Genomic DNA, 9743 nt, shown 5'->3' with positions numbered 1-9743 from the left:
AGGGCTGGAAGGGACCTTATGAGATAATTTAGTCCAACCTCCTGCTCACGGCAGGATCACCCCTGACTAAACTAGCCCAGAGAGATATAGTTAGCCAAGTTAGGTGGAAGTCAGACAGAAGGCAGGGTAGAGTTGCATCTTATAAACTAACTGACTCAGAGATGCATAAGCTTTCATAAGCATCAGCTGCTGCATACAAAAGCTTATGCAGATCTGATTCAGTTAAACCATCCCAGTCATATATTTGTCTACCCTGCTCTTAAAAACTTTTGAAGATGGAGATTCCACAACCTCTCAGCATAGCCTGTTCCAGGGCAGCACCTGCCACATAGTGAGAAAGCGCTTCCTAATCTCCAACCTAAATTTCCCTTGCTGCAGTTTGAGACCATTGCTCCTAGCCATATAACCATCCTCTCTTTATAACCCTCCTTCATGTATTTGTAGACTGCTATCAAATGCCCCCTCAATCTTTTCTTTTCCATCCCAGTTCTTTCAGTCTTTCCTCATAAGTCATCCGAACAAACATGCAACCTAAGGATTGCCATGAACACTGAGCCTAAAGTCCTCCCTTCTACCTTCTGAGGTATTGAAAAATATTTTCTGTAAGAAAGCCTAATTATTCCTCCTTCTGATGAAGGTGATAGTAAAAGCAAAGCCACAAACTGAGCACAGTCTTCAAAACCTCATGATAGGTTCTCAAACCCAGGTCCAAGGCAATAAAGTCAGGGGGGAGGTGCTTTGCAATAGTGAAGGCCTCCAACAGACACAGGATCAGGCCCTCAGTGAGAGTCATTCTCAAAAGAAGATCCTTACCAAGGAGAAGATGCAGCTACCAAAAGGCCTAATTCAGAGCCCAGTGAAGTGCGTGGGGGGCTTTGCACTGACTTTGATGGCCACTAGATCAGGCCTATTAGTCTAATGGAACTAACTAGTGAATAAGAGCAGAATTTGGGTTCTAGGTTTCCCTCGCTTTATGCAGGTTCTGTATGCATGAATTCGCTCTCATGCAATGACCCTTTATATACCAAAAAATTGTTAAATGCGAGATAAATTCACTCTTATGTGATCAATATGGTGGAAGCCCGCAGTCCGCTGCTTTGTGCGGTGCATTTCGGGAGTGATATACACCAAAATATAGTCTCCTGTGTGGATCTGTGTGCCTCACTCATTGTCTGCGATGCGTGTTTCTGTAGTCGCCATCCCTATTATGATAGTGCCCTGTGCTTGTGTGTACTGTCAGCTGTCAGTGATTACCAAAGCTGTCTTGTAAAAGTGGTAGAAACGGGTCTGGGGGTCAGTACAGTTGAGGTCCTGGAACATCTCCCTATTTGTTACATGGTAAAGTGGGTTCCTTTTATGTGAATCTGAGTTACGTGCCACTTTCCAGGAACACTTTACAGCATAAAGCGGGGAGACCTGTACATGCTTTTAAGATTCCTACTAAAGTTAGGAACCATCTAAAAAATGAAGCAAGGGCCTCGGCGTGGAACAGAGGCCGCAGGGTGTGTTCCAGCATTTGATAAGACACAGGATTTGTTTTTCTAGTCTTTTCCTAGACAAAGCAGAGCATAGCTATAGCAAAGTACAAAGGCAGAGTTAGTCTATGGCTAGACCACCACCCTGCAAAGACCAGAACTGCAGCGTGGAAGCCAAGCCCTGCCCCTCACATGTCGAAGGCTGGTGGTTGGGCAGAGTAAATGGCTCAAAGGGCACAGCACGGCTCTCCCGGGGTGTGTTGCCAGGAGCCCTTTAAGTTTCCTGTTCTACCTAAAAGTCAGCTGGATGTATGCCCAAAGCGGGAGTGAGTGGACAGTGCTGGGTTTTCAGGGAGCCTGTACAGACAAGGCCTGTGACACCTAAATTGACGTTGTTGTTACAGTCATTGTAACAGTGTAACAGTGAAATTAAAAGAGCAAAACAAACCCCCAATTCCCCATCCGACCTGTTGCAACAGGCTGACACTTCACTCAAGCCATTCACTTGCTTAAGTCCTTGTCCTTTGTCTGTCAAAGGTTCCAGCTCACAGCCGTCCTGTATCTTTTCACTGTCCCAGTCATTACGCCCTGTGTTTACATGTTGGAGCCTCTCCATATCCTCTTCCATCACCACCCTCTAGCCACTGACATTTTATTACCTCAGAGACAACAAAAATATTATTGTGGTCAAAGGTGTGACAGAACAATGGTGCCATTTGCCTTTAAAGAGTACTTGATGATGATGAAAGACCTATTACAGGCACAGGGCCAGATACTCTGTTGCTCTGCATGTTAAACACATACTTTTACACTCAGGCCATTGTCATCTGGCAGCATCTTGCACTTGTATAAACTACTACACAAGTTTCAAGGAGACAAAGAATCTGGTCCAAAATTTAACTTGCCTGTCATTTCTCCCATTTCTTTTGTTTTTGTCTAATCCCTCAAGTAAGACATTTTCCTTCTATTAAAGGAAACCTCACTGAGGCACATAATGAATGTCAAAGGAGTATAACAAAACATTAGGAGCTGAAAAAGAACATCTAAGCCTTTTATGGATGGGGTTGATTAAGCAAAAGGACTAGAGGACAGCATACCAAAGCATAAGAGGGAGAGATGTTAAAGACTGATCCAAAACACCTGTGCTGTCTATGTCCACGGTCACTAGTAGGATTTGCAGCTTTCATATCTATACCTAACAGTCCGACATGTGGGCCTAAATACTTTGAGCCCATGAATTTTTCTTTGGTTTAGGGACTCCTATAAAATGTCTGAGTTATGCTTAGCTTTCATTTAAACACACTCACGCATGCAAGCTTCTAACTCTTTTCTTTGCCATGGTAGACTTGAAAATACACCGTGACCATTGGGGTTGAAAATTTGTTGCTGTAAAACTCAGTGTATTAATGCTTGTGATGCACTTACAAGCATGCCCTGGATGGATGGTGCCATAAAAATGCGAAGTGCTACTATTGCTATTACATACATTTCAAACCTCAATGTGTCTGTATCGCCCAAAAAACAAAAGAAAAAAAAAGACCCCCCCCTTCCCTAAAACCAAGAACTTTAAAAGATTCAGATGTTAACTGGAACACAACTATTTGACCTAGCAAATAACCCCCTTCCCTAATCATCAAAGATGAGAAGGAAATCAGACTAAATCCATTTAACTCACTAACATACAGATTGCAATCTTAAACAGAGACATCAAATGACTTTCTGACATCGCCAAGTACTGTACTACTATGTTTACCTCTGCACAATGTCAGCATTGTAGCTGCAGATCTGGTTAGGATCACTAATGTGGAAGTAAAACTTGTTAAATAGGCCACACAATTTCTGTGAACAATAAATCAATATAAGCCTGATTGGAACAGCAGCAAATAATATCTACTTTAAAAGTTCAAGGGTGAAATTCAAGCCACACTAAAGCTAATGGCAACAATCCCATTGCTTTCAAATGGAAGCAGCACCCTCCCTTAAATATACAGTAGTTTGTGCTTCCTGTCAAATTTAAACAGCTGATCTCCAGTCATGCAAGCAAAGCTGAAACAAACCCACACAGAACACAAGACTTTTCCCTTTGGGAATACATATTCTTTTGAAAGCGTTTCATTTTCAAATGACCCTTTAACACCCATTTCATTTGGCAGAGCATGGTTTCAGCCATAAGCAGAGACTCCATTTTGTTCTGTGCACATCCTTTTATAGCATCTACTGAAGTGAGCTTCAGCTCATGAAAGCTTATTCTATATATCTAATTGAGTTAGTCTACAAGGCGCAAGCCTATCCTTTTCTTTAAAGCTTCTCCCGCCACAAAAAAAGAACCCCAATCAAATGCTCTTGTGCTTTACACCCAACATTGTCAATAAGTTTTGGCAAGTTACTTCAGCTTTCACTGACTCAATTCTCACCTGTGTAAAATAGGGGTAAGAATACCCTACTTATTTACAGAGTACGCAGATCGATGACATTGCACAGCCACTGGAAAGAATATTTGAGCACTCGTGGCACATGGGCCAAGTCCCAGAGGACTGGAAAAGGGCCAGTGTGGTCCCTATTTTCCAGAAGGGGAGGAAGGAGGATCCAGGCAACTATAGGGCAGTCAATCTCACCTCCATCCTTGGAAAGTCCTTGAAAAGATTATTAAGGCTCATATATGTGAGAGCCCAGCAGGAAAAATTATGCTGAGGGGGAACCAGCATGGGTTCATAGCGGGTAGGTTATGCCTGACTAATCTAGTCTCTTTTTATGACCAGGTTACAAAACACCTCGACACAGGAGTAGGGGTTGTTATTGTTTACCTAGACTTCAGGAAGGCCTTTGATACGGTATCCACCCCATACTGGTGAACAAGTTAAGAGGCTGTGACTTGGATGATTACACAGTCCTGTGGATGGCAAATTGGCTAGAGGGTCGTACTCAGAGAGTGATAGTGGATGGGTTGGTATCGACCTGGAAGGGAGTGGGTAGTGGGGTCCCGCAGGGCTCGGTCCTTGGACCGATACTCTTCAATATCTTCATTGGTGACTTGGACAAGGGAGTGAAATGTACTGTATCCAAGTTTGCAGATGATACAAAACTGTAGGGAGAAGCAGACACACTGGAGGGCAGGGAACAACTACAGGCAGACCTGGACAGGTTTTGCAAATGGGCAGAAAACAATAGAAGGCAATTTAACAAGGAGAAATGCAAAGTGCTGCACCTAGGGAGGAAAAATGTCCAGCACACCTACTGCCTAGGAAATGACCTGCTCGGTAGCACAGAAGTGGAAAGGGATCTTGGAGTCCTAGTGGATTCCAAGATGAACATGAGTTGTCAGTGTAATGAAGTCATCAGAAAAGCTAACTACACTTTATCATGCATCAGCAGATGCATGACAAATAGGTCCAAGGAGGTGATACTTCCCCTCTATCGGACGCTGGTCAGACCGCAGTTGGAGTACTGCGTGCAGTTTTGGGCGCCACACTTCAAGAGGGACGTGGATAACCACGGTCACAAGCTGGCAGAGGGTAGATTTAAGCTAGATAATGGGAGGCACTACTTCACAGTCAGGGTGGCTAGGATCTGGAACCAACTTCCAAGAGAAGTGGGGCTGGCTCCTACCCTGGTGGTCTTTAAGAGGAGGCTAGATGTACACCTTGCTGGGGTCGTTTGACCCCAGTACTCTTTCCTGCCACGGCAGGGGGTTGGACTCGATGATCTGCTCAGGTCCCTTCCAACCCTAGAAACTATCAAACCATGAAACCTAGAGAGGGTCCAGAGGAGGGCCACTTGTATGGTTAAGGGCTGCAGGCCAAGCCCTACAAGGAGAAACTAGGGCACCTGGACCTCTTCAGCCTCCGCAAGAGAAGGTTGAGAGGCGACCTTGTGGCTGCCTATAAATTCATCACGGGGGTGCAGAAGGGAATTGGTGAGGCTCTGTTCTTGAAGGCGCCCCTGGGGTCACAAGAAATAATGGCCATAAGCTAGCAGAGAGCAGATTTAGACTGGACATTGGGAGGAACTTCTTCACAGTTAGAATGGCCAAAATCTCGAATGGGCTCCCAAGGGAGGTGATCCTCTCCCCTACCCTGGAGGTCTTCAAGAGGAGGTTGGATGGGCATCTGGCTGAGATCATCTGAACCCAGCACTTTCCTGTCTATGCAGAGGGTCAGACTCGATGATCTACTGAGGTCCCTTCCAACCCTAACATCTATGAATCTATGACAGAGGAAAAAAGCTATGTAAGGACTTCAGTATTACAATCGGCTATCATTCAATACAAGGATGATGGCTAGCAGGGGGAGGGAGGATTACAGGTGAGTTTTAAGGTGGCTGAAGAATCCAGTCTGTGCTCTGCAAGTTTTTCCACAGATATGTCAGGTGGTGCCTTGTGGGGGTGGCGGAGCACCTCTGCCATTTCTTGGCTTCCTGAGAAAGACAGTTCTTTTCGATGTGGGCTGTAGCTTGATGTATGTGACAGAGCCTGAACATGACATCTTTTAATTTGGGGAAGCTGGTGTGCAAGCAACAACCACACAAGCTTGACAGGAGGGAGTCCTGAACCCAGTGGCAAAGATGTCCAAGACAACCAGGGACCTCCATCCAGCTGCAGCCCTTGTCTGCCTTCATAGCCATAGAGAGCCAGAAGGTCCTCGAGTAGGCCTGTTCCGCTGTTGGGGTCTTCAGGAGTTGGGACCACGTTTAGTCTGGGACCTCACCTCAGATCTGTCCACCAGAGGACACCCTACCAGGAGTATAAGACTCCAGATGACATAGCGCTGAATGTCATTGGAACACCCAAGCTTGTCCACCAGGACAAGGTTACCATCCAAGAAGAGGTTTACTACTAATAAAGAGTTCAACAAGATCAGTTAATACCATCCCTTTCTACAGTTTCAGCTTCTTTTCCTTTATTTTGGTCTGTCTGAACCACGATGTGGTAGTCCATGTCCAGTTAGTAGCTGGCAGCACACACAACTGATACTGTTTAGAGAAGATAGTGAGTTTGGGATTAAAGACTGGCATTTAAGACTAAGTATAAATGTTCAAGAAGCTTGAGGCAGAAGTGGTCTAAGTACTATGTTGTGCTAACAGAGCTCTGGGATAGGTTGGGAGTGAACATAACAGATGTTAGGCCTTCTATGGGGTGGGGGCTTAGAGCATGCCCACACTGTCCAAAGTGAGAGGGTAGGGGGCACTCTCCCATACCTTCCTGCATGCCCTGAGGGCTCCTTGGGCTACTGAAGAATCTTGGATGGAGCCAAACAGGTGAGATACCCTTGATTCACTGTTAGGCATGGGTCACTATGCCCCCAATCCCCTGCCGCATCACTGCCGTCCCTCCCTTGTGATCAGCCCTGGCCTGGGCTTCCACCCACCATTGTGACTTGCACATGCCTCTGTGTTCCAGCTTGCCTGCCCCCACCACGGTGTCCCACCACCCATGCCCAACCAGGGAGTTTCATGTGGGCAAGACCACAGCTAGAAAAGCTGACTGGAAGGTGTGCCTGGTCATCCAGGATATCCTGAACGACTGCTGCATCTGCCTCGTCAACCCACAGGAGATGGTCACTGGCTTCTATTGCATGGGCTTCCCCAACAGCATGGTGCTTATATACAGCACCCACATCCCAATCCTGTGCCCAGGCTGGGCTGCCGTGGCATTCACCAACTGCAAGGGCTATTTCTATGTGGTCCTACCCGGCGTCTTGCAGGTAGACATGGAGAACCTGACACAACTGACTGTCACCACATTTGTCCTCCACAACATCTGTAAGACCAGGGGGGAGGGTCTTCCGTGAAGTTTGGGCCAAAGAGGCAAGGTTCCTGGACTGGACCTGGCAGCATAAGCATACGTGCCAGAGGGTTAAGAGTGTGGGAAGAGGGTGAGCTCCCCACTGATGCTGTGGGTCCCACACAACAGACTGTCTGGATCTGCAAAGCCCCGGCCAACTACTTCCTCACTCTCATGGACTGGAAGCCCTCCCCACATAAGCAGAGCCAGAGGACTTCAGGTGCCCATGCCCTGGCACTGGGCTATGGGTCTCCTGCCGCAGGCTCCTTCTGGTCCTGCATTCTGGGCAGCACTGCCTACAACCCATGCTGCCAGGGCACTGTCCCCTTCCTTTCTTCTTCACCAGCGCCAGAGAGTGTGTGCAGGGGAAGTGGAACAAGGAAGAGACTTGCCTTGGTTTAATAAAATGTTGCAGCTGCCAAACTTTTTGCATGCTTAATAAAGGAAACCTATTGAACATTGCTTGTATACCAATTTGATCCCCCTTTCCAATTAAACCAAACCAGCAAACTTTTGGAGGAGATCTGGGGGGGCTGGGGGGGAGAACATTGAGAAACCAGTAAAATAATCTGGAAGGGGTGGTTAGGATGAGAAGGGGTCAGAGGGAATGCTATATGGGCTGAACTCAGCAAACACAAAACCTTGGATGGGAGCCACAGGGTAGGGGGCTTTTTACCCGGCACCCTATTTTCAGGGGTCAGGAATGAAGACCAGGGACTTTTCCATGTAGAAGCTGGACAAGTGTGTGATCCTGGACCCATTTTCTGAGAGAGTTGAGGGGTGCTGGTCCACGGGGAGGGCGGGGGATGTGGGGTGGGAGTCATCACCACAGTGGACACTTGGCTCTCCCACATGGGACCTCTGGCACCTCAGTACCTGCCCTCAGGGCCCAGTCTCTCCCTTTGGGGACCCCAGATCCATGGCTCTCACCCACGCCTGGGGCTCATGTCAAGCAGCTGGTCTCAGCTCAAGGGCTGCCTATCTCCGCCAAGGCTGTGCTGCTCCTCTGCAGCAGAACCTGGCCCAGGAGTGGGGCCATGGAGAGCAGAAGAACTCCCTCCTGGGCCCCATGGCTAGTGGATGGTAAAGCTGGGGCCACAGGGCTTTTTCAGGCACTGTCCCTGCAACAGCCTGGCCTGGCAGGCTGGTGTACCATGTCCCCCCCACCACACACACACACGCACATGCACACACACACACACACACATACACCCTTCCTGAGGGCTCCTGTGCCCCTTCAGGACTGGCTAACTTCTCCAGGTGCACAACCCAGGAGTCACCCTGGCACCAAGAGCAGAGCAGCTGAGATAAAAGTTCCCATGCAGGACTATGACCATATCTGTCCCTGTCTTGAATTGGGAGGGAGGGAGGAAGGCAGGGATGACTGGAGATACTGCATGTTATGTCCTGTTCCTGATCTCAGGGTACTCTCTGTCAACTGGGCCTGTGGCGATACCAGCCAGGATGGGGCTGCGTGCACCCACAATTCTAACTGCTTTTTACACTTTGCCAGCAGAGCTCAATAAATGCTTTCAGTGCCTTGCTATTCCTCTGTTGACCATAGAGAAAAAAGAAGTTTACACATTCTTTATTAATAAAGACCCCAAAGAGACACCCAATTCAATGATCTATTTTTCCTTTCAATCATAATAACCTGCAGAATCCTGAATTTTGGCCAACTGTTTTGGTCAATGCAGACAAGACAGACTACACAGAAAGGCTCTGTATTTTTGCAGTAATATATTTACAATTATCTGCAAAAAATACATATTAATGTCGCAGTGAGAACGTCAGGAAAGTATAAGCCCAAAGTCTTGGTTTGTTTGTTTTTTAAACATGCTGCAAAACCAAATAAAATAGAAATTATATTTCTAATCTATTTTGATATGGATATTTTTCTTTAGAATATTATTGGTGCATGAAGAACAACCAGCTGATCTTATAAGGCAATGCCTCTAGAGCTTTCCTGTAGCTTTACAACAACACACATAGAATTGAAATAGTATTCTCAATTATTTCATTGTAACCCCTATATATGGATCAAGTAACATTAACATCACCTCTCTTGTTAACCATGTAATGCAGAAAATAAAAGGTGTTGCAAGTCAAACATTAGAAACAACAACAAATATCTAAAAGGAAACATTATGAAGATATTTAATATTCTTATCATAAACAAGAATCAAATTGACTTATGAACCAGTTTTCCTACAAATCTGATGTCAAAACTGAGCACCAAACAAAAAGTTAAAGAATGAATTACAAATTCAACAGCAAAGGTAAAAATGAAACTTCTCCTCTGTCCTGGGGTGGGGAACTAAACCCCAGAGTCACGGTGGGCCGGGGTGGCAATTAGACACGGTAACAGGCAGGGTTCTATTGGCTATGGAAAACTGAGGCACGGGAAGCGTAGCGGTTTCTTAAACAAGTTGGAAATTTATTTGACTTACGCTTAGGTGCGTAGGAGAACGATGTCTTCAGTTACAGTT

The 9743-nt window shown here is 46.3% G+C and overlaps 1 long non-coding RNA gene across 1 annotated transcript in view; it reads right to left on the bottom strand.

Annotated features, from left to right (window-relative positions):
• Nucleotides 1–7880: 7880 nt before the first annotated feature.
• Nucleotides 7881–9743, bottom strand: part of LOC109319291 — a 9317-nt gene continuing 7454 nt past the window's right edge. The window contains exon 3 of the long non-coding RNA XR_002103464.1: nt 7881–8005. This is a non-coding gene — a long non-coding RNA (uncharacterized LOC109319291). The remainder of the gene's footprint in view (nt 8006–9743) is intronic.

The sequence above is a fragment of the Crocodylus porosus genome, unplaced genomic scaffold, assembly GCF_001723895.1.
Source record: "Crocodylus porosus isolate Cpor-Errol unplaced genomic scaffold, CroPor_comp1, whole genome shotgun sequence".
In the NCBI taxonomy this organism is placed as follows: Eukaryota; Metazoa; Chordata; order Crocodylia; family Crocodylidae; genus Crocodylus; species Crocodylus porosus.
Note: the sequence above shows the minus strand (reverse complement) of the source record. Positions and strands in the feature narration are given on the sequence as shown.